Source organism: Puma concolor, chromosome B2, assembly GCF_028749965.1.
Source record: "Puma concolor isolate L17-30 chromosome B2, mPumCon1.1.hap2, whole genome shotgun sequence".
Classification (NCBI taxonomy): Eukaryota; Metazoa; Chordata; class Mammalia; order Carnivora; family Felidae; genus Puma; species Puma concolor.
In genome coordinates this window covers 141,458,547-141,482,959 of record NC_141671.1, presented here as the reverse complement: position 1 = coordinate 141,482,959, position 24,413 = coordinate 141,458,547, and the positions used below count along the sequence as shown (strand labels likewise).

Genomic DNA, 24,413 nt, shown 5'->3' with positions numbered 1-24,413 from the left:
GCTCCCCCGACCAGGAGGGAGAGCCTCTGCTTCCACGCACCCACCCACGGTCCCCTCTTTTCTCTGCATGGTGCTCGGCGGCAGCCGTGATGTAATTAGAATGATAACATTCTCCTACTTCACATTGGGCGGGAGCCACCCATCACACCTACAAGCAACACAGACTTCAGTCTCAGCTGGAATGTCTCTAGGGAGAGTTTCTCCCTGGCCACACTTTCTACTCTCTCTCACCACCGCCACCCCCAAATTCTCTTCTTCAGACTCTTGCTCTCATGGTTACATCTATTACAACTGAAAGTACGTCAGCCATTTCTTTGTGGTTTTCTCAGAACATACAGGGCATGCGGGCGGCTCACGCGTCAGAACGTATGTCCTGTGTGGGAAGGTGCTTGTATCCCCGCGCTGCAGAAAGTATCGGTTGAAGGTTGAATAACAGACCCATCTGGTACTCGGACTTTCTTCCTGCCCCTTCATTCCACCCCACCTACCCCGTTCAGGCTCTCAACTTTTCAGCTCTCTTGGTTTTAGTGGCACGTTCCCACCAATAGCTTGCCTGCCAGTAGAATAAGATCACACATCCCACTGGGGACTTCAGTTCCTGGTTCCTTCCTCCAAGAACTGTAGCATCTAAAGCCTGAGGTGGAATTCACGGGCCACGTTTCTGTCTAGCCAAATCACCTTCAAGACGCCAGGCAAGCGATCGGCCATCTTGAAGCTGGAGGCCCCAGAATGATAAAGGGCTTCCAATGATTCATTGGGTTTGAACATTTTTTTTTAAACCCACATCACATTCATGATTTCCTTTACCAGGCTGCCAAAATATATGGCACGTCAGAAAGGAAAGGGGAGTTAATCCTGGCTGGGCACTTGCCCCAAAACATGAACTTGCCCTGCTCCCTTTCACCCAGCTCCCAGCCTAGTCTGGCTCTGGGCAGGGGACCTAATACCTTCATGTGTTTACCTGTCCTTCTCTTAGTCTCTGTCTGGGTGAGGCTGGTAGGTGGGTAGGAGGGTAGGTAGGTTAGACAGACATCGGGTTCAGCTTCATCCCCACCACTCAAACTAGCCGTGATGTTGGGCGAGTTTCCCTATCTTTCTAAATCCCATCACACAGATGAGAAAGAACACTTGTAGATCTGTTGTGAAGATTGCAAAAATGTATTTAAAGTGCCTGCTGTGGTGTCCTGCATCTAGAGAGTACCCCCACAAGTAAGGTTTATTCGTTGTGTGTGTGTCACTAGCTGGGTGTGTGTGAGGGGCAGAGGGGGAGGGGTACGTCCTTTCGTAGGAAAAGCCCCAATAGTGGTGACCTCCAACCTTGAGTCTACTTCTGCAAGAGGCTGGTCTCTATTGGGTCCTTTTACCCTCAGTGGTCCCACAACCTCTTCTGGCTGGCAATGCGCTCTGTTTTCTCCCTCGGGGTGGTGGTGGGAGAATGATTTCAAAGTCACCAACCAGCCGGCATTTGGCCCAAGCAATTTTCATTCTGGTTTTGTGGGAACGTTATAGAACCTTGTTGAGGCCATATAGATTTTTACCAGGGTCTTGAGAAGGATCAGCGTTCTCACGGAGTCAGGGTCCCTGGGAACTGGATGAGCACACCTCACTTGCCCTCTCCAGAGGTCACGGGAAAAATAGGGAAAAGGAAATGAACAAAGCCAGGTTTGATTAGGGTGACCTCTCTGGAGCAGTTTGGCTCCTTAAAAATAATAGCATTAAATTGACGTGTGTATTTGTGCTCTGGAAATAGCACCCATCTTCCTCACACAGGTGTGTTGGTTATTTCGAGGGAAAGCATGCAGGAGAGGCAGAGAGAGAGAGAGAGAGAGAGAGAGAGAGAGAGAGAGAATCCCAAGCATGCTCCGCAATGTCAGTGCGGAGCCCAACACGGGGCTCAATCCCACGAACCAAGAGATCATGACCTGAGTTGAAATCAAGAGCCAAATGCATAACTGCCTGAGCCACCCAGGCCCCCCAAGATGGTGGAACTTCTCACTTAAAGTTGTCAGGAGGCCGACACGTGGCCTGTGAATGAAGGCAAGGTTGCAGTCCAGCGGCTGCTTACGTGGCCGACCCCGACGACGCCGACAGCTACGACGGACCGCCATTTATACCCCCTCTCCCCCCACTTCCAGATCTCCCAACACCTCTGCATACCAGGACGGCTAGACGCAAAAAGCAAACGTGCAACGAAAGCCAGCATTTTTTCTTGACATTGACTGAAAGCAAGGTTTTCAACCTTCTCGAAGGATTAGAAATAGCCGTGTTCTTCCTCAGTCCCCAACACACTATCAGGCTTTGTTGAGTGAAAGAGGAGGGACTCTGGCTGTCCTGGGTCAGAGTCGTGGCTGCTCAGGTGCAGGATGTGACGCTCCCGTCCTAAGTGACGTGTGGAAAATGGAAGCACGCTGTGGGAATGATGGTGAGATAGAGAGAGATGCTGCCTTCGCTCAGCATTTTGTATAAACATCCTTGTCACTGGTTTATAGATGAGCAGCGGTTCTCTCCCCCTGCGTCAGAGCCTCGTCACAGTCTTGGTGACATACAGCTGTGGTCAACCTGGCTTGGAGGCAAAGATCACGAGGGCCTTGTGGCTGGTGAGATACTAAGATATTCAGACACTGGCTTGAAGCAGCCACTCTGATTCTCTCAAGGCTGTCCTCAAGAGGCGGTCGGACCTGGCGTGTCGGGCAGTCAGGTCCCCCTCCCACCCTGGGGTCTTGTACCACTAGGCAACATCGGTCTCCTTATGGCTGATGCCCAAGTTGTGCTCCGGGGCTTTTAATGTTTATTCATTTTTGAGAGAGAGACAGAGAGAGAGAGACAGAGAGCGAGCAGGGGAGGGGCAGAGAGAAAGAGGGAGACACAGAATCCGAAGCAGGCTCCAGGCTCTGAGCTGGCAGCACAGAGCCTGATGTGGGGCTCAGACCCACGAACTGTGAGATCCTGACCTGAGCTCAAGTTGGACGCTTACCTGACTGAGCCACCCAGACACCCCGGGGCTTTTAAAATCCTAACAATAAGGTACCCTGAGCTCCCACTCCACCCTTAATCTAAAGTCTCAAAAAGTTGCTTGTATGAAAGGGGAAATTTTAAATCCCTCAAAGGGGAGATTCATGTCGATGGTTCTGCCTCAAAGATTCCCAATCAGGCCAGTGGCCAGGGCGGAGGGACTGAAGGCTGTCACTCACCCCCAACCTGTGCCACACTATGTATTTTCGTGAAATATGCCAGACCCTCCACGCGGGGCACATTTTACTATTGAAACCCAGAGCTACTGTTAAAAAAAAAAATTATCCTTGATCATTTTAATGCTACTCTAATTATTACAAAAATGGGATTTGAAAGCAGCAATGAAGAATTTAGCGAAACAGATTTGATAGAAAGAAATTCATTTCCTGAGATTTTGCTACGATATTTTCCTCTCCTGGAAAACTTGCTTCACTTTCCAGGTGAATTTCCGTCAGTGATTCATGTCTCCATCCGATCGATAGGTGTTTAGCCCTCACTGGGGAGGGCATACAAGGATGGGGCTCCTAGTCTGACCTTGTGAGCACTTCAGGCTGTGCCGGGAAAGAGGCCCCAGACCGCCGGGGGGGGAATGAGCAACGCTGGGCCACGGACACCACCAGGACCGTGCACCCTCTGGGCACTGTCCTCGCTACACCATCACTGCTGCACAATCCTGGCCACACTCGCTGGACGCCTTGTTTATCGGAGGCGCTGTGCCGACGGCTTCATACGCACCCACCTTCCTGATCTCCAATTTAGCCGTGTGAAAATGGGCTCAAGAAGGTTAAATCACGGGGCGCCTGGGCGGCTCAGGTTAAGCATCCGACTTCGGCTCAGAGCACGATCTCAGGGTTCATGAGTTCGCGCCCCACTTCGGGCTCCAAGCTGATGGTGCAGAGCCTGTGTGAGATTCTGTCTCTCTCCCTCTTTCTCTCTCTCTCTCTCTCTCTCTCTCTCTCTCTCTGCCCCTCGCTCACTTGCACGCTCTGTGAAAAATTAAACTAAAAAAGAAGAAGAAGAAGCCTAAACCACATGTTTGCATCCCAGAGCTGGTCAGCGGTGGAGACGGAACAGAGCCCATCGGATGACTCGGAAGTCAGGACTCCAACCCATTTACAGACACACACACACAGGAGAGTCACAGCCCCCCCGAAAGCGCACGCCAGTCGCGATGAGGCCGCTCTGTCCAGCTCAGCCGAGCCTCCTGGCAAAGCAAAACTCTAAGCGATGCATTTAAGACGTCCCTGGGGCCCCAGGAAAGAAAACCCACGCCCCGTAAACCACGGAAACTCACACGATGGTGTCACGCAACATGGGACTCAAAACCACAACCTGGAGATCAAGAGTCACATGCTCCACTGACTGAACCAGCCAGGCACCCCTCTCCTTTTTCTTTTTTTTTTTCCTAATAGAGAGAGAGTGTGCACACGTGTGTGTGCAAGCGAGGGGGGTCGGGGGGAGGGGAGGCAGAGAGGGAGAGAATCTTAAGCAGGCTCCACACTCTGCACAGAGCCCTTCTGATCTCTAATCGAGCCGATGTCACCTCGTCATCCGGGAGGTCTTCCCGGCCCTCCATGCACAAAGTACTGGCCGTGGCCTCCCCTGCCCCTTTCCCATTCCTCCCTTACCCTTCTCCCTTCTCTCTGTAGCACCTGTACCCACCCAGCAGATCACATCCACGCGCCTCTTCCCGCTAGATTAGAAGCCCTGCGAAATCAGGGACTTGGCTTTGTACACCGTTACGTTTCGGGTACCAGACAGGGCCTGCCCTATATGACATACGATCTTGTAACTGAATCGGTAACATTTGTGGAACTCTTGAAATGAACAAAATGCCGCCCTCCAGGTGGGCGGCGGAGACAGAGGTAGAGGGCTCAGGCCATGAGTCCTCCTACCCCCTGCGCGCACGCTGCCCCCTCGCCTGGGGCTCCGAGCTGCTCCCCGCTACGTGGCTCCCCACCTCCCTGCCTTTGCTCTGGCATTTCCTGCCCTCGAAATCCCAGACCACCCCTCTCCGTGGTCAAAGCGCAGCTTGAACGGCAGCTCTTCGCGATTCCGGTTCCATCGCTCTCCCCCACCTTCGAGATCCTGACTCTTCTCCCCGCAGCACAGCCCTTTCTGGTTCCTCTAGTAAACCGTGACCTCGTCTTCCCTTGTAGGAGTGTTACGATGGCCCTCCCGACCATCTCTGGGGCAGGGCCTCAGCGCCTCCTTACCTAACCAAGTCACTTTTAAGTCTTGTCTTTTTTCTAGAAATAGCCAAGTTGTCAATTTGGCCTACGACTGAACAATATTTCTGTGAGCGGTTAGAGTCCAGACGCCAAGTCAATAGCCGAACGGGCACTCCGAGGCTCCTGGCGTTTACTTGAGCAACAGAGACCCTGACCTGCCAGGTGACATGAGTCATGGGCATATTTGGGACTAAACACCAGGCACTCTGTCACTAAACCAATATTCCCATGATCTCAGTACGCGCTGCCTGACAGGTAGGAGACCTGAAAACAATATGCTGTCCTCAAGATCTGAAGAGAAACAAAACAAAACAAAAAAACACCCGGCAAAGTCGAAATTAGTGTTTAATAAAATGCAAACAAAACATCTCGTCGCCTTTTTTTTGGTTAGAATATGGCAGCCACAATCTTATCTGTCTGATAGGATATGAGCCGAGAGCCTTCAGAATAAAACTACGGGCTTCCAAAGTCTCGAAACAGCCACGAGGGCAGGAGCACACAGTGTGGCTGCAGTTCTGAAAGCCAGGGGTTGTATGGAAAGGAAGGCTGGAGAGCTCACCACAGGCCTGTGTGGGTCCAGCTCAGGGCTCTGGGCTTCATTCTCAAGAGCAATGGGAACAGGGGTGTGGGTGTCTCCGTGCGTGATGTGTATTTGCACAATGAGATTTTGCACGTTCTGGAAGGTTCCTTTGAGGTCTGGAAAGGAAACTGGAGGAGGCCTGCGAGGAAGGTATTGTAATAATTCAGGGGAGAGGGGACGGTCATTTGGATTCGCAAACACAATGAAAATAAGGAGGAGAGCACAGATTTAAGGATCTTTTGGTCTTTCCTAAGTACATTCCTTGGGCCTGAGCTTGGACCCTTAGACGGAATTCTGTTTCACAGTCGACAGTGTCCTCGCACTGTTCAAGCGATACTCCAGAATATTTCAGGTTCCCCTCAGGGCTGGAATGAAAACACTGGCAGACCCCAAGGACAAAAGAGAAAATTCCGTTAGGACATAATTCAGGCTTGGGATTATAGTATGCAGTGGCTTGGATGGCGGCCCCCAATATACGTTCACGTCCTAACCTCTGAAACCGGTGAACGTGACCTTATTTTGGAAAAAGGCTCTTTGCAGATGTGCTTGCAGATTTCTAGACAGAATCACCCGGATTATCTGGGTGGGCTCGAAATCTAATGACAAGTGTCCTTACATGAGAAAGAAGGAAATGGGACGCAGAGAAGAGGGGTGGCGGGGGAGGACGGCGGCAGCCCTGGGAAACTGGCACGTGGAACAAGACAAGGACAGGATGCTCCGGGAGGTGCCCCAAACTCCCTTCCTCATCTGCGCTTATCCCTCACATACCAGAGGCCCCCCAGCATGAGGCTGGGCACCCGCGACCTGAGATCTGCTGTTCCCCTGTGCCAGGCTCCGCATGACCCTCTTCCTACCCATGGAGAGCTCGCTCTGTGGCCCTTTGAAGCAAAGGGGTTAGCGGAGGGAGCGCAGGGCCTTTGAATGGAAGAAGGGAACAGATCCTGTCTTGGGAAGAATTTGAGAGAAGGGAAGAAGGGGATTGGAGAGGTCAAGAGCACCCACAAAGCCCTAGATAAGCTTGAAGGAGATGCTTTCCAGGATCTGTGAAAAGGAATGTCCTTAACCTGTCCATCTCCCCAGTACCTTCTCCACCATCTCACCATGCTTCTAAAATCTGGGCATAAGGGATGGCCCCTCGATATTATCTTTGTTCTTGCTGGCTGGGGTGGGATGGTCTGTACTGGGGCTGCTGAGCGTGTTGTACAAGTTGCATACTGCGCAAATGCACCTGTGAGGGGGTGAGCAGGAGCTGAACTCCAGCTGTGCCCCTCTTGCCATGCTGTGTGCCTTAGGAGCACAGAGGCTCCCTTCTGCAATATGCAGAGAGGCACAGGGTGTGCCAGCAGCAGCCCCTCCCTCTCTGGAGTCAGCCTGACCTTGGTCCCCAGCGCCAGACCCTCAATGGTCTCCTGTTGGTGTCCCGCAAGAGTAGCACCAAATTCTCTGCCCTCATGATGAAACTCTGTCCCCCAGAACAGTCTGTATCTCCTGCCTCCTTCCTCCCACGTCCTTTCCTGCCAAAGTCAGCCTCTTGTGCCCAACGCTGCCAGAGCAGCTGGGACAGTTTCTGATGGAGGAAACGCCCCAGTCCTGTCGAAATACTGTTTCCCCTATTTCCCGGGTGCGGAAATTCCTCACACCCTTGGCACAAGAAAGCTGTGATATCGTGCCAGGTCAATAGGCATGTAAAGCAACCAAATGCATATCAAAGACATTTTCTAGGCTTGACACATGGGGTGGGGGGGGGGTGCTCTGCCAGAGCAGTTTCCCTAGAAAGTGTATTCTTAGCCATTTTGGAAAAACGCAGACTGGTCAGTCACCTTTACTCTATAAATGTCTGTCCTTGTTAGAATCATTTATAATAAAAATGTGTTCTTTCTTTACTCGGGTCATTAAAAAACAAACCAAGAAAAGTTTGAGGTCCTACGACCCAGCAGCCGATGTGAAAGGAAAACAAAAGGCAGTCATTCAAGATCTTGTATTTTCATCTGAGACTTAGGACTTGAACGGTCAGGCGTGATTCCCTCCTTCCGAACAACACGAACTGTAATTTAAAGTCACACGATTTCACAGTGCAGAATGCCTTCAACCCAACAGGTGGGGTCTGTAAGACACGGAAGCTGCTTTCAAGCCTTCTGTCCTTTCTTCCTCAAAACTAGCCCACTAAGCAGTCACTGCTGTCCCTCTCTTACAGCTGGGAAACTAAGGCTTAAGGAGGTGAAGGTTGAAGGCCAGCGTGCAGCGGAGCTGAGGTGTTCACTCCAGGTACGTTGGTTGACTCTGTAGCCTGAGCCGCTCAGCACTAGACCGTACCCTCTGCTGGGGAGAGCGGGGGTCCCTCCAAGCCTTTCCCATAAAGTGCTCTCCGTGCATCCCGCAAAGTCCTGCCCCTTACAGCTCAGCCACAAGGGAGCCTTGTGTGGTAACGTTTTCTCTTTCATTGTTAAGGGGCTCTGTTTGGCCAATGAGCCCACGCGAAAGCTAAATTACATAAAAGAAAACACAAACCATCCTTCTTCCTTTAGGTCTTTGCCTAATGCTCTAGATGATATTTGTGTGTCTCCACCCTCCCACCACCCCCCCCACCCCACGATTCATAAATTCAAAATCTCATCCCCAGTGTGATGCTATTTGGAAGCTTTTGGGAGGTGGTTAGCGTGTGAGGGCAGAGCCCTCACGAACGAGGTTAGCACCTTTATAAAAAGGGACTCCAGAGAGCTACCTGCCTGTCCCTTCCCCCCAGGGAGGAGGACGCAGGGGGAAGATGGTCCTTACCAGACCCCAAATCGGCCAGAGCCTTGATCTTGGATTTCCCAGACTCCAGAGCTGGGAGAAAGACATGTCTGTGGTTTATTAGCCTTCCAGTTGATGGCGTTCTGTTATGGCAGCCTGAACTAAGACGCCTACGTTCCACAACGAGTGGCCTGAATTCTTTTAGACCTGCCCACATTCCCATTAGGAACCTGAGCCAGACTGATTCTTCCCTGCAGGTTAAAACGATGTGCATTTTCAGCAGCTACAGCAGTCTACCTCATTCCCAGCGCCTTCAGGGCACATGGAGTCCTCCGCTCAAGGGAAATGGGACCTGTGTCCTGCGTCCCGTCAGCACTGTCTGACTTGGGCTGGGATCCAGACTGGATTAGTTGAACCTGGGCTTAAACAGCCCTGACCCACCCTTGCTGCCTGAGACATGGAATGAAGCTGGGGGCCGGGGGCCGCGGGCCGCAGCACGGAGTGGCCGCCTGAGCTCTATTCCGCTGTGCTCCTCACCGCCCTGCCCGGGGTGGGGTGGGGGGGCTTTCAAGCTTCCTTCCTCTGAGTTTCCTTAATAAAATTGGTTCTTAAGTATTGGAGGATTACCAAGCTCTTTGCAAATCTGATGCAAAGCCATGGCCCTTGCCAAAGAAACATTCCAATACGCCTAAGATCTTGCATAAAGTTCAGCGTGTGCACAGCCAGGAACCACTGGGGTTCAGGTGCCATTCAGCTCTGACGCTCCACCTTTCCAGGGTTCTGTCATGAGGGAAGGCACACCGTTAACCTCCGCTCTCCTCCTCCACGGAAGACACTTCCCCAGGGTCACAATAGGCAGAATGAGATAGACTTTCTCTCCTCCCCCAAGGTGCCTGCATGCAGGAATCACCTTCATCCCCAAAGGCATCGTGTTTGTGTTTTGTTTGTTTGTTTTGAGACAGAGAGCGAGTACAAGCAGGTGAGGGGCAGAGGGAGAGGAGAGGGAGACTCTTAAGCAGGGGCTCCTTCTCACAACCTTGGGATCATGACCTGAGCCGAAATCAAGAGTCAGACGCTCAACGGAGCCACACAGGCACCCCAGTTCTTTTTTTAAATGAAGTTAATTTTCACTTATTTCAGATGAATGCAAGGCAATAAATAACAACTAGAGAAGAGAGACTCATTAGACTAAAAATACAATCAGGTGTCAGACGCTAATGGGCAACGACCTAGGATAGGTAAGGAGTGGGGAGCCCGAGACAGCCCCACCTCTGTCCTTACAGATGTGCCTGGGGCCGTGGCCAGGAGCCATCAGCAAAAGTGCCATCAACTCACAGAGTCAGGCTGGCCTTTCAAAAGTGTCAACTTCCCAGATTTCCTCAGATTGATCTGCCAGGCAAATCCTGTTCCCAAAGCCCCGGGCAGACTCACCCCATCCTGGGAAAACAGACGGACACAAAAGCCTTATCTCTGAGTATAAGGTTGTATCATTCTTTCCAACAGGCTAGCAATTGATGAACAATTCAGTTGTCGGGAGGGGAGAGCCTCCCGTGTGGCAGTGAGCCTGGCTGCCACCCCACTCTTTGTCACTTTCATTAAGCTGACGTCACTTGATCACCCGCAGTGTGTGTCCCAGTCTTGGGAATGATTAAACTTGATTCTACCCTGGGGATAAATAATGCCAGCCACCATTTCCTGTGCCAAGTGCATTCCATGCGCTGTCACGAATCAGTTAATGTACACGGTATTTTCACGACGCGGCCCAGAAAGCTGTGGGCGTGATTATCTCTACAGATGAGGAAACCAGGGCTCATGGAGGTTAAAAAACTCACCCCCCTCACACAACGAACAGGAGACAGAGCTAGGATTCAGGCATAGGCTTACCAAATCCTTCTTTCCTTTCCTCCAGCCCAATAGCTCCCAGACTCAGTCTGCACATTAGGATCCTTCCACTTCGTCCCCCAAGGATCTTTTAAAGCTCCCAACGCCCAGGACATACCCAGAAATTGCAATCTTTAGGGAAGGGACACGGGCATTGGCATTGTTTTGAAGCTAGCCACGTGATTCCAATGTGCAAGCCAACTGGGGAACCAACGCGAAGGGTTTGGAAGCATCTTCAGCTGCAAACACTTCCCAAATAACCCAAGTGCAAATCAGGAGAAAGGAATGAAAAGGAAGCAAATTAAAGAATGAGCTAAGACTGGCTGAAGAGACGTGCGTGAATACAGGAATCTGTTTTCTCCACGGGTAAAGGAAGAAACTTGATGAGAAGTAACTTCCCTGACGCAAGAGTAGACAACTCAAATGGGTGGGGTTCTGGTTTCTAGCAACTTGGTGCTTTTTTTTTTTTTAATGTTTACTTATTTGAAAGAGAGAGAACGAGCAGGGAGGGTCGGGGGGGGGGGGGCGGGTTGCGGTACAGAGGATTAAAGCGGGCTCCCAATGCGGGGCTCAAATCACGAACCATGAGATCATGACCAGAGCCGAAGTCAGACGTTTAACCAACTGAGCCCCCCAGGCTCCCCAGCAACTCAGTTTTACGGGATGAGCTGAAATACACTGAGCATAGCTCTCCTATTAAGTGGGGTTTCTCTCTGCTCCACTCTTGGGGGGAGAGTGACTGTTTAGTTGGTGTCTATTTATACTAGAAGCTGCTTTTTTGTGCACCAGGGTCTGTGGCTGGCACTGCTCACACTCTCCAGACCTGTACCGTGAGCCTTCTGATGGCCCTTCTGTAAGAGCAAAGCCTGGTAGGGTTATATCCAGAAGAGCATTTGTTTTAGTGCATTTATGCAACATATTCAAATTCCTTAAACACTGAAGTTTGTTGAAGAAGACTCAGTCCTCTACTATGCTAAGAAGAAGAGTTTATTGGGATGTTATCTTGTGGAACCTTAATCTGAAATGTTTGATGGTCAAGTATACTGAGGAATTACTGCTTTTAGTTGGACCGTAAGTAGAATTTTGGCCACATGGAGCATGACTGCCATGTCTTGGCTGAAGTCCAAGAAAGGATAATTAGCAAATGATTTAGTGGTGGTCATACACTTGCTTTAGTTCATACTTTGCTTTATTTTAAGTAACACGTATTGCCTGCAAGGGCCTAGTGTTCGTCACTGAATGGAAATGCTAGATTTTCCAAAGCTTATCACAAGTCTTATATTCCAGTTGGGTAAATTCCTGTATTTAGATCTGATGGATCTTTCTGCTTCCGATAAAAGATCTGAGCCAACGATGAATGAAATCCACAACTTATTGGTTTTCTATTGGTTTTGTTTCCCTCTTTTGTACTTAATGGTAATATATCTAACTGCGATATAACTAGACCAAAAACATGAAGTCAACCCTACTTCTCCGCATCTGTTTACTAGCACAGGGATCTACAGAAAACAACCTTGTCGTTTGTGTGCTGCTAAGATGGACCCAGGAGATTCACACTCACTTCAGAGAAAATGTGGGCCAAGAAGAACTTTCTAGGTATTTCTCCCCACTCTCTCATTATCATGTATCCTTGAGTTTCAGTAAGTGTAGTGTATTTTTTTTTTTTTTTTGAGAGAGAGTCCATGAGGGTGAATGGGGGAGGGGCAGAGAAACAGGGAGAGAGAATCTTAAGCAGACTCCACGCCTAGCAGAGTCCAACGCGGGGCTCCATCCCATAACCCGACCTGAGCCGAAATCAAGAGTCAGATGCTTAACCAACTGAGCCAGCCAGGTGCCCCAAGTGTAGTTTTTCTAAAAAAAAATTAAAGAGCTCTTCTAAGAAACTCTGAATTCTAGTGTTTTGATAGTAGAAATGGCATCTGGTGTTTCTATTTATAATTTTCCCAAGACTCTAAAGCCAAAGTCATTGTGCTTGAGAGTAGTTTTTGTTTCCATCCACTTATATTTGGAACTTGTCACATCTCATGTTGAATTTAATGCAACTTTCTTGGGTGGTGGTACTTGCTTCCTCGCTAATGTTTAGGGATCTAGAAGAAAAGAGGGGGTCCTCTTTGGAACCTGTGAGGAGGAAGGCCCACTGAGAACATATTTGTGAAATCTGGCCCCAAGGAATGTTGCTGCTAGGCCACTGGAATCGGGTAAGTCCTTGGAAATACTATACCTTTGAACAGGAGTGTTTGACTAACGTACGTGAATATAATCCTAAGATTCTGAAAACCAAATGAACAATAAACTTGTTACTGACTAGAAAACAGCAAAAAAATAAAAAATAAAAACAAAAAAGGCCAAAAAACAGAAGCTGTTTTCCACACTGGAATGTTGAGCTAATAACCTAGTCATTTTTAGGGAAACATGTGGCCTCTACCTGCCTATGTGAGCCTCCTTTGCATTCGTATCCTAATATGTGACACACCCCTGTCGCTCCTTTTGAATATGCAGATCCTGATGATAAGCACAGACATCACTTTAATTCATCACCCCACCTCTGACCTCAACACAGCAGCCGGCATTTAGTAAGTCCTACATAAGTATGTGTTGGGTGAATGAAGGAATATTGGTATTTGAAGACAGAAGTACAACATTCTGATAAAAAATCCAGAAGCTGGGAAAGAGATGTGGCCTCAGTTGTGACCGGGCCTCCCACGCAGAGATGCGGGCCTCGACCTGGGGGCTGGTGATCACTTTCTGGGCGGGAAGCTCCCCAGCTCTTATCACAGAACCTCCGGCTGGCCTGTCCTTCCCCGTGGTCTCCCCAGCTGACCACGTCTTTGGAAGTTCTGCTTCTCTGTGACCTGAGTGCATTCTGGCCACTGTGCTATGGTCTCCAGGCCCACGAAGTGCGTGCATGTACATGTGCTTCCATCTACGCAGGCGAAACAAAACTCTTAGAACATGGACATTTCTGGCAAAAATGACTCCCTTTCCTTCATTAGCTTTTTTCCTTTGTCCGTTAGTAATAAAAGAATGGGAATAATGTAATGAGAGTGAGTGAGGTGCCAATGGATGTCTGTTAGCTGGGGCTCTTCACTGAGCTTGCGTGACATGGTGGGGATGGGGAGTGGTGCTTTTAAATATTAATGCAACTCTTCACGAAGGGTCCTTGAAGATCATATAAAACAAGAATTTGGCTCAGTCTTCATAAGAAATTTTTTAAAAATCCTCCGAATAGGAATTCCTTCCATTCAATAGGCATCTTCCCCTCACCCACGATCGCCCAGGCAAAATTTATAAAAGGTGCATTCAAGTTCCTTCCCAACTGTGCATACTGACAGTCTTAGCCATCTGAAAGCCACATTTATTTCCAGAAATATGGATCCTTCGGTGGATTTTAAAATTGGTATTAATATTGTACATAGTATGTTCTTAGAAAATATATTTGAGCACAGTGTTGGAACTTGTAGATTATATATGTGTATATATATATATATATATATATATATATATATATATATTCCTTTTATTTCCTTATTGCCCACGGGTAAAGTCTTTTTCTATGAGATTTTTAAAAATGCTTTGGGGCTCCTGGGTGGCTCAGTCAGTTAGGCGTCTGACTTTGGCTCAGGTCACGATCTCATGGCTAGAGCCCCAATTGAGCTCTCTGCTGACAGCTCAGAGCCTGGATGGACCCTGCTTCAGATTCTGTGTCTCCCTCTCTCTGCCCCTCCCCTGCTCATGCTCTCTTTCTCTCTCTCTCTCAAAAATTAATAAACATTAAAAATTTTTTTAAATGCTTTGAAAAAGATGTGTAGCTGAGAAGAAATGAGAGAAGTAAACATAAGGTTTCTCATAGATACTAAAAGGTACAGTAAGTACCTATGAGACAATAAAGAAGACCAAGTCTAAGCACTTCAGTAGGCTCCCCTCCTGGTAATCTTTAAGCAACCCCCTGAAAGCCCTGCTATAAAAACGATGTGATTTGATGACAGCCACAATAGTGTGGAATATTCCCCAATTTTAAAAATTGGATCAAGAAATAGTGGATTTAGGAAAATTACTAATAATGAATGGAAAGAGGCCTTCTAAAGCATCACGCTCACCCACTTTCTTAACTGCTTGTATTCTTAAATCATTTAAAACAAATTGCTTTTGATAAAAGTAATCATCTACGTGCAATTTCTGTGCAGAGACCATTCTGAAGCAGATGTTACGGGTTTTTTTCTCCCCTCTCTGAAGAATTTATTAACCACAAAGGAACTGCTTGAAACCATCTTATTTGAATGAGATCTCGGTATTAGAATTCAAGGAAGAGGCCAGCGTTTACTTAGAAACCAAACAACTCACATCAACGATTCCTTCTGATTGTGTAAATACCAAATAGCTTCAGTCTGTCAAAGTCACCTGATAGTATTTTAAAATCTAGCTAAAAAAAAAAAAAAAATTTTTTTTTTTTTAAAGCTTTCCTTTGCTGCATGCAGAAGGAAGGGAAGGAGGGTGGAGTGTTAAATATTCACGCTGCTTCACAAAGAGAACTTGTCCAGATGCTCAGGCAGAGGGTGGTGGAGGCTTTGGAAAAGGAAATTCATCCAGGGAACAAAAGCATGAACGTCTGCCCTTGTTAGGGTGCCTCTTGGGAGTTTAAAATGATTGCCCTGATAGTACACCTCCAGCTAAGTGCTAAGACTGCGCATGAACTTGGTTCTGAAGGAACGATCCTTATTTCTTAAGTTTGTTTGCTATCCTACTCTCTCTCCTCCCACTCCATCCTCAGAAAGGAACCCCAGAACCTTCTATTTATTTGTCTTTTTTCTCTACATTAAGAGTGCCAAAATCCCTTTGCTTATACATGCACTAGAATGTCCACACGAATCCCCGAATCCAGGCTGTTCCCTTTGTGGGGAGCAGGTGGGGTGGGGGCAGGGAGCCAGATATGTGGCGTATCTCTCTGCCAGTTGCGCCTTTGGCCACAGAAGAATGGAAGGAAAGGGATCTTTGCTTATTTCCATACCAAATTTAGTGCCAAGCAAGGTCTAAGCTTTCTGAATAGGCTCACGTGTTTGGATTTCTTTGGAAGTTTAAAAATTTCTTACTAGAATATTGTGGAATACACAAAAATATACTCTAAAACACTGGGCAGGGAGTCAACCAAAATAGACGCGATCTAACAGCCTATAGCTGTGGCTAAATTACCCACAGCCTTCTTCAATTTTCTACTTATTTACTGGAAAATATAATCAAAATATAATTCTATTATAATCAATGTAACAGAAAATATAGTACAGTCAGAAACTGAAGAAAGCAAACACGTAATATTCCTGGGGAGGAATAATCTCTAAGCCGTGTCGCAGAATGCATCATCAAAGAGAGCCTTGGCCCTCGTAAAGAGCCCAGCCTTTCCAAAAAAGAACAAAGAGTGGTTGTGCAAATCTAGAAATCGACAGCAGTTCAGTGTAAGAAACTGTGAAAGACCCAAACCACGTATGCACCTCTCTGTCTAGACACAGGGTGCTACAAAGGGCTTGGCTGCCCTTTGCCCTTGCTTCTGCTTTGTAGAAGCCAAGGGCTTTGGTTCCTACAAAGAGGAACCACGAAAGATGCGCTGAGCCAGCTACAAGACAAAGTAAACGACTAACAACCAAAATCAGTTTCAATTTTTATTATGAACGTCCAAAGTAGACAGCATACTGTGAAAGTGTTAGGTTCTCACTGATTAAGTTTCAAGAGACCACAGACTACTGTATTCCAAGCACTTTAATTTGTGACAGAGCCAAAACAAACAAAAGAATGATAAAAATATTCTTTTCGGTGCAAAGAGTGCTCTTATTTGAGTTGCTGTTGCTGTTGTTGTTTTTTTCCCTGCAGGTATTGTGAACACTGATCATTTCCAAAACGCAAATCCTGGTCTGGTACTTGCAGCAAACTTTGATAAGCTCTGCCTGAATAAGAAGCTAATAAGAAATGTACTTATAAAGTATGTTTACAACACAATGTAATATGCCCATTCATTGTCATTTCCTTCTTCTCCCACTAGGCTTCTCTTCTACCACCTGGGTACCTGCTGTTTGTAATAACGGGTCACTGAAGGCTGGAATGAAATACCCAGAAGACTATATTGAACCCCGGATTTCCTCCAAGCTGCATTGTTCTTTCAACGAAAGCTTAAGACTTTCAACGTTTGAGACTGTCCGAGGAGACGACTAATAAGGGATTAAAGTCACCAGTCAAGAACTACAGTCTATGCGTGTCGTGTTCAAGAAAAAAGCCATGGTTTGCTAAAGCTATGGTTCTAATAATCTGTAGTTCCAACACAATACGACTTTTTCCCCCCGGCAGGGTTTCCTTGCAATCTGCCCTCTCCATCACTGGTTCTGGATCACGCTACAGCTGGAGTTGGTTGCCATTTATATATTCCAATCAATTCTGGTCCTGTGGAAGGTGCATATCTCTTACAGATGCAATATTGTTCATCTGAGTGCATCCTCAAAAAGAACAATTATGAACTGGAAACTCATAGAGTTTGTGTTTAAAATTTATAAAATTAAACCTGTTCCAACAGGTAATACAGGGAGGCATGCTTGCAACCCGTGGATTCAATCAGAAACAATGTCTGAGAGCACAGAGCCTTCTCAATAGGTAACGGCGGCTTCCTTTTAACGCTTCCTTAAACAAGATCCGATGTGATGCACATTAGAACTTTGAAGCACGTCTCATTTATTTCTACAAGGCCTGGGACACGGGAAGGTGCCAGAACGTCATTCATCATCTTGCCTGTTGACAAAAGGAACAATAACTGGTCATCACTGGTCAATGGAATAACTTTTCCTAGTTTTTTTTTTTTTTTTTCCAAGATAATTCCTAAAGAAGAGATGATGTCAATACAACAGCAAATGTTTCAATGTTTGATGAATTTCTGTGCTTTATAACACCATGTCTTCTTCCAGGAGGGCAGGAAGAATGAGAGTATGCAGTGTTCATCTCTCTCCTCGTGCTGGAATTGTTCAGCAGAGCCCCCTGTCCTGGAAGTGAGCATACCCAGGCTCCAGACGCGATTCCACCAGTAACTATGTCACCTGACCTTGCTGGGCCTTCCTTCCTTCACATATACACAAGAAGACCTCAGTGGGCGAGTTCTAAAAAGAAGGCCAATCCAACCACATTATTGGGTTCATGCGGCCCTGCCTCCATAGCTCCATACAGACCACAACCAGGTATAACCTTTTCAGTCTGTGGCAACGGCTAGGCTTAAAAGAAGTCTCAAACTGTTAGTGTATGAAGTCAATTAAAACCGCGAGCGATAATGTGATTAAGCTAAGTGGGTATAAACTTCTGAAAGCACCCATTTCCCCATCTTTTGCTGTCTTAAGATCTAAGAAGTGTCTTTGGTGGGGGGGTATCTGCTGGTTTTCTTAAATTAAGAAATAACTGTGTAAAAGCTGAAAACCACATTAAAAAGGATAGCACAGACGCCTGCTGTAAGAACATACTACATAGCCATAAAATTCAACTGGGTGGATGTGTTTAAGTAGCTATAACTGGTAACTTTACCAAGGTACATACTGCAGAGGTGGGATCCACACACAGGAAGTCTGACCCTAAAACTGATGCTTTCAACCACTATGCCAAATTACTTCACCATAGTTTGTTAAAATGAGAATGAACTGGGGCTGAAAAGTTTAATGGAACTCTCATAGACGCCCTAGGTACAACCAGGAATTAGGTTAAATATTTGGAAACTTCAGGCAATTAGTTCCCATTAGTAACAAAATGATACATTTCAGTAATTGACAAACTATATTTAGTAATTACGATTTGATCTTTATGCCTCTGTGGTTAGTAAAACTTAGACGATGCCAAAACAACCATTTATTTATGTTACATTTATTTTTGAAGGCATCCTGGTTGTTACGTGTGCTAAGAAAAATGCGGAATAATTGTTTCATCTTTCTACTGTGTGTTTGGCAGAAGGGGAGACACAACTCTGTGAAATGTGTGAACGATCCACACAAAACAAAATAGGCACCAAGGTACCTATTGCTTCAGATTATTCTAAGTATTTTGCTAGTGCATTCATCCTTCAAACGCTGACTTAAAAGCTACTCGAGAGAAAACGACAATGAAAATACGCTCATTTTGACTATCAGTAGCTACAGCACTAGAGGGACAGAGCCATTTCCTTAAATGTGGATAAGATTTGCCAGGTTGTAACAGGATAGGCTTGTCACAGAGCAAATCAGCAACTGTGTGGTAAAAGGCACCGAGACCACACCGGGGAATAAAACGAAAAAGACACATATTTACTCAAATTGTAGGGCGGGGACATACAAGAATGATCTATTTAACACATGCACATACACACCAACACAGGCTCAATTTCTGTGTCTTTTGTTGCCAAGAAAGAGAAGTAAAGATTTCTGTCTTATCAAAAACATTTTAAAGAAGCAAAGAGGAAGAAAATTTATTATGGGATTCTGGCAAAAATTTCTATGCTGGTGGATTTCAGGGATGTGTATATCCTAAGTCCCTGACGGAGTCGCTTCAGAGCACGTAAAATGATCCATCACCGAAGAGGGTGGATAGCAAAAAGTAAACATCAAGTACTCATGCAAACAACAATTCAGAGGTGGAGATAATGGTCACAAGGCCTGTATTTGGAGACTGCTGCAGTTATCAAAGTGCCTTCACATTTATGAACCTTCTGGTTCTTATAAAGGGGGACCCAGCCTACACGTGAAGCAGCTGAGATTTGAGGGCTTAGGCAGCTTGTCCAGCGTCACGTGGGAACGAGAGTGGCCGAGCCACTGAGTGGGAATGAAAACCGGGTCCTGATTCCCTGGCCAGTGCTCGATCTTTTCGACGAGCTGTCTCTGGCTAGCAACACTGCGTTATCGATGAATTCGTTATTTATTATTATTATTCATCTCTTCTGCCTAGTTTTGTTGCTACCATGACCCCTCCCATATTAAGTGCCTTATGAAGAAGCCCTAACCTTGCAAAGCAGATAGAACCGTCTCCGCCATGTAACAGAGGCTTGGACTGGGGTTTGGACAAATGCCTTGCCCAGGGTCACGTGGCAAAGAGCGGAGCTGGAAATCAAAGCCACGGCGGCGGTAAGAGCTCCTGCTCTTTGCATTCACTGTGTGTGCCGTCTTGGCGTCTTCTGGGTTCTGGACCACTAAGCCCAAGTGTGCAGACGTGCTGTGCAGCCCCATCTTTAGCAACATAAGCCGCTTCCTTCATCTAAAGCCTCGTCACAAAAAAAGACACCCAGCTGCTCTACAGGTCTGCCCCAGAGCAGACACTCCGCATGGGTGGCTTATCCCAAACTCCTTAAAGAGCCAGCGCACTCCTTGTTAGCAGCTGCCAATGTGCGTCACTGTCCCCCATAATAATGGCTATAATTTCACAGAAAAGAGTAGGAGGCCAAAACGCCCACTTGTCAATGAGAATATGGCACAGAAGATGACTTTTTATTTTAATTAAAAAAAAAATTTTGTTTTTAACGTTTATTTATTTTTGAGACAGAGAGAGACAGAGCATGAACGGGGGAGGGGCAGAGAGAGAGGGAGACACAGAGTCGGAAGCAGGCTCCGGGCTCTGAGCCATCAGCCCAGAGCCCGACGTGGGGCTCGAACTCACGGACTGTGAGATCGTGACCTGAGCTGAAGTCAGACGCTTAAGCCACTGAGCCACCCAGGCGCCCCTAATTTTTTAATGTTTATTTACTTTTGAGAGAGAGAGCGAGCATGAGCAGGGGAGGAGCAGAGACAGAGGGAGACACAGAATCCGAAGCAGGCTCCAAGCTCCGAGCTGTCAGCACAGAGCCCAACGCGGGGCTCGAACGCATAGACTATGAGATCGTGACCTGAGCCGAAGTTGGACATTTAACTGACTGAGCCACCCAGGTGACTGATTTTTTTTTTTTTTTTAATAAATAAACTGAGACACAGCAGTGCCTGGAGATGAGAGTTAGTTAATAGTCGACGGCAACCGTAAAAGTTCTAGAACCAGTTTTCTGCAGGTCAAGTTGCCACTGATGATGTTCTTTGCTGCAACGTAATTTTGAAATGCAGTTATTCTTTTATAAAGCTGGTATAATAAAGGCAAATGGACTTAGAGGTGTCCCTATACAGATGTAACTCACTTGGGTCTGCTGGTTCTGGGTAATTTACACACGTGGCTCTCTCCATCTGTGCAAACAGCCCTGCAAATCAGTTTCATGCATCCCACGCTGCAAACCAGAGAAATAAGGTTCAAGGAGGTTACCTGACCTCTTTTTTTTTTTTAATTTTTTTTTTTTCAACGTTTACTTATTTTTGGGACAGAGAGAGACAGAGCATGAACGGGGGAGGGGCAGAGAGAGAGGGAGACACAGAATCGGAAACAGGCTCCAGGCTCTGAGCCATCCGCCCAGAGCCTGACGCGGGGCTCGAACTCACGGACTGCGAGATCGTGACCTGGCTGAAGTCGGACGCTTAACCGACTGCGCCACCCAGGCGCCCCGCACCTGACCTCTTTAATTAATGAACTAATGAAACTATCTGGCCAAGACAACGCGGCTCCAGGGCGGCAGAAACAGACCTCAGGCTAAGTGTGCCTGACCCCAAGTATTTTATGCCTTTCCTTTCACAAGCTGCTGCACCCCAGGTATCTGAAGTGCCAGACATGCCAACGGCCACCCCACATTGTGACCCACGTGCGGGACTGCTGAGGAAGGGCCGCTGGTCACCAGGACAGCAGGGGAAGCACACCTGCTTCCCAAACAGCTATATCCTTTCTTACTTGCAAAAACCCTGTTCTAGAAACAGGAGCCAGGCTTCCAGGTCGATTATAGGTGTCACAGAAGAGAGAAGGAGGAGGGACCAGGCAGAGTATCTCCACAGAGAGCCCACGACAGGCGAGGCAGCTGCATGGAGAAATAGAAATCAACCTAACTTTAATTCCACGGTAAAGGCTTCGTGGTCTATTTCACGTTTTACTCCCTTAAAGTAATTGTGTTCTGATTTCCAAATCAGCAGGCTGGAAATGGCCTAAAGCCTGAAGAAGCATTTCTAAATGACAGTTGAGAAAGAGAATCTACAGAGAGGCTCTGGCCCCTTTTTAATTAATCTCCTTCATTTCTTCCCCGGCAGAATTGCCAGTGATCAGCAAAGTGACCGATCAGAATTCACTGCCTTCCTCTCCCCTGTTCACTTACACAAGGAGGAGGTGTGAGATTATGAAGCCAGCCACAGAAAACCTGCCCAGAGTGTGATCTGTTCTGGCACGAATGCATTGGATTCATCACCAGTGGGCTAACTAAGGAGGTGATGGAGCGGTACCAAGAAAACTAGGTCCTTGCAAACAGACTTTCAGATCCAAGCCTCAGCCAGCCTGCCCTGCCTCGTCGAAAGGCAAGTGCCAGAGTTATTCAGGGATGCCAGACCCCAATCTGCCTCGTCCAGCTGATCCTTCTGGTCAGCCCATATGGGAGCAGGATGCCTGGCACAGATCGGAAAGCATCAGTGTGTGCAGACATGTTCTAACATCATTTGCTAATGTTTCATTGTTCTGTAGTTAAAAACCTACTTAAAATGTGTGGAGCAACGTCCCACGTCCCATTAGATTAGAACAGTATGAAGTCTAGTCTTTCCAAGTACGGAGTGTAAGAATAATTAAAATAACATAAAGGCAATTATGCCCTATTGGGGAAGTTTATTTCCACGATGGGGGATACCCAGGGCTCCTTTATTAAACTGAGATCACATCATGTCCACACATGTATTGTGCATACAATCTTTGTGCATAGTTAATTCCAACACAACAGAAAGAACCACCATATTAGTGCTAAAACAGAACTTAGGAATTGCAGGGCACAAAATTCTCATCCTAAACATTAACAAACCGAAGCTCAGAGGTCTCCCATTTGTCTAAGGGTACACAAAGATTGGGAGTCTAGAAGACACTCTGATCTCTTGTCCTCTAAAACGCTGTATGTCCTATGATGCCCCACACTCATTTCATTCAAATATCTCAGAGAGAATATCCTGGAAAATTATGCCATTTGGCATGAATGATCAAAAAGTCCGAATGCATGGACTTTTGAATGATCCAAATATAACAGACTTCTGGACCATCACAGACAGAGCTGTTTCCACTGGTGGTGAAGTCCACTCTCATGTGAGCTGGTGGGATGGAGACACAGGGTGTGGCAGACCCTTCTAGCAAAGCTCATTTATGGAGAAGCAGTTCAGTACACTGTTTAAGGTACACTCTGGAACCCACCCATCAGGCTTGCATCTCTGATTCTGCTTCTTATGGGGGGGGGGTTGCAATTCTTGGGTTACTGTGAGTTTGCACACCTGTACAACAGGGATTAATCCCAGCACCAAGGCTAACTGTGGGGGTTTAGGGAGGGGCCGTGTGGAAAGTGTCTGTCAGAGAGGAGGCAGGAGGGATATGGATTCTTTCTCGGCCACCCATGTTCTCAGGGAGCCCTGGCAACACAGAGGAGGGCAGAGATGCTCCATCCATCGTTAGGTCACAGGAGTAACTCTGTGAATCCTTCTCAAGCGGCTAAGGCCCCGTCACCGGCCTCCCATGGTCCATATCCCTGGGAGAGCTCGGCTCCCATCATCATCTTCTCTCTCCTGTCCTTGCCTCTGAGCTCCTCTGTGACCGACTGAAAAAGTGAACGAAAGACCCAGAGCCCCTCATCTTCCTCGTGGATCAGGGCATTAGTAATCCCACAGGCCACACTCTCTGGTCATTATGGAGTCAGGGTTCCTCTCTTCTTCACCCTCACCCAACCATGAAACCACCCCCCTCCTCCCTCTTTACTTCTCAGCAGTCTCTCTCTCTCTCTCTCTCTCTCTCGGGGCCATTCCTGTTTGCAGGAGAGAATCACCCCAAGTAACTAGGAATCAGGGCACTTATATACTTTTTTTTTTTTAATTTCAAAGCCTATGCCTTTGTTGAGATAAAAGGAAAACAAAGCATCCGTGTTAACATTTCACAGATGCCCTGGTAAGTCTGCACTTTGACACCCTGATGCCTTGCACTTGGGTGGGGGGAGGAGATGAAAAAGAACAAAGAGAAAGAGGAAAAGAGCAAGTTATCAAAGGCACCATTCTAGAGCCTCAAGACTGACCAGAGCGTAGGCTCCATGCAAGCCAAGCCAAGATTTGGCTTTGCTGTTGTGTCAGGGCCCCTCCCTGAAGCACAGGGCTTCTCAATGGCTCCTCAGGGAAGGGCAGAAGGAATGAAAGGGAATTCAACTGAATGCCATCCTGCAAGTCTGATGGTCTACTGGCTACCCTTCAATCATCTAGACCTTCTGTAATAAAAAAAACAGCCCCGTGACATTCTTTCCTTTGGCAGTGAAATCACCTCAACCACACGGAGACCCCCCAGGCTAGAGGCTGATGCTAAATGCTGATGACTTTTCCATGGGAGCTTGCTTTAGGCCAGCTCTCCTTCTAGCTTAAAGGTTAAAAGGTTCAACTTTGGGTTTCCAAGAACAGAGACTGTCACGTGACGGTCACATGATGCACTACCCTCGTTTTTTCAATGTGGCCCATTCAAATGGTCAGTAGTGGGATGTATTCTTCCTCTCTCCCAGGCCGGAGCAAAACCTATTAATATTCATTTAGTAAAGTTGAACCCATCAGATAACAGCTTTTTAAAAATAATTTTAGAAGTTAACCTTAAAAGAATTTTAATATTTTTTAGAGGCATGCCACTTTCACGCATAAAGTATGCTCTAGAAACACAGGGCAGTAAGTAAATTTCATTTTTAGAGTACTGGGAAAAAACTGGCGTTTAAAGAAATCCTATTGGTTAACCTTCTTCATAAGGCAAAGAAACCTTTTTGAAAAGTGAACAATCATCCTTTTTTTTCTTTTTTAATTTCAATTTTCATATATCCAGTTTGCTTAAAGCAAATTCAATCTGGTGTCCTCAGCTGTCGTCACAACTGAACTGGAGAGATTATATGGCCACCA

The 24,413-nt window shown here is 47.0% G+C and overlaps 1 protein-coding gene across 6 annotated transcripts in view; it reads right to left on the bottom strand.

Moving 5' to 3' along the window:
- The window catches only part of SCAF8 (SR-related CTD associated factor 8), a 204,349-nt gene that overhangs the window by 26,502 nt on the left and 153,434 nt on the right, over window positions 1-24,413 (bottom strand). For 2 of the 6 annotated variants that reach the window (XR_015251667.1, XM_086708205.1), the window contains one exon: window positions 16,076-17,202. The exons of the other annotated variants lie outside the window; for them this stretch is intronic. The gene's annotated coding sequence lies outside the window, so the exon portion shown is untranslated. Of the gene's footprint in view, window positions 1-16,075; window positions 17,203-24,413 lie in introns of those variants that run through there. 6 annotated transcript variants of the gene reach the window in all.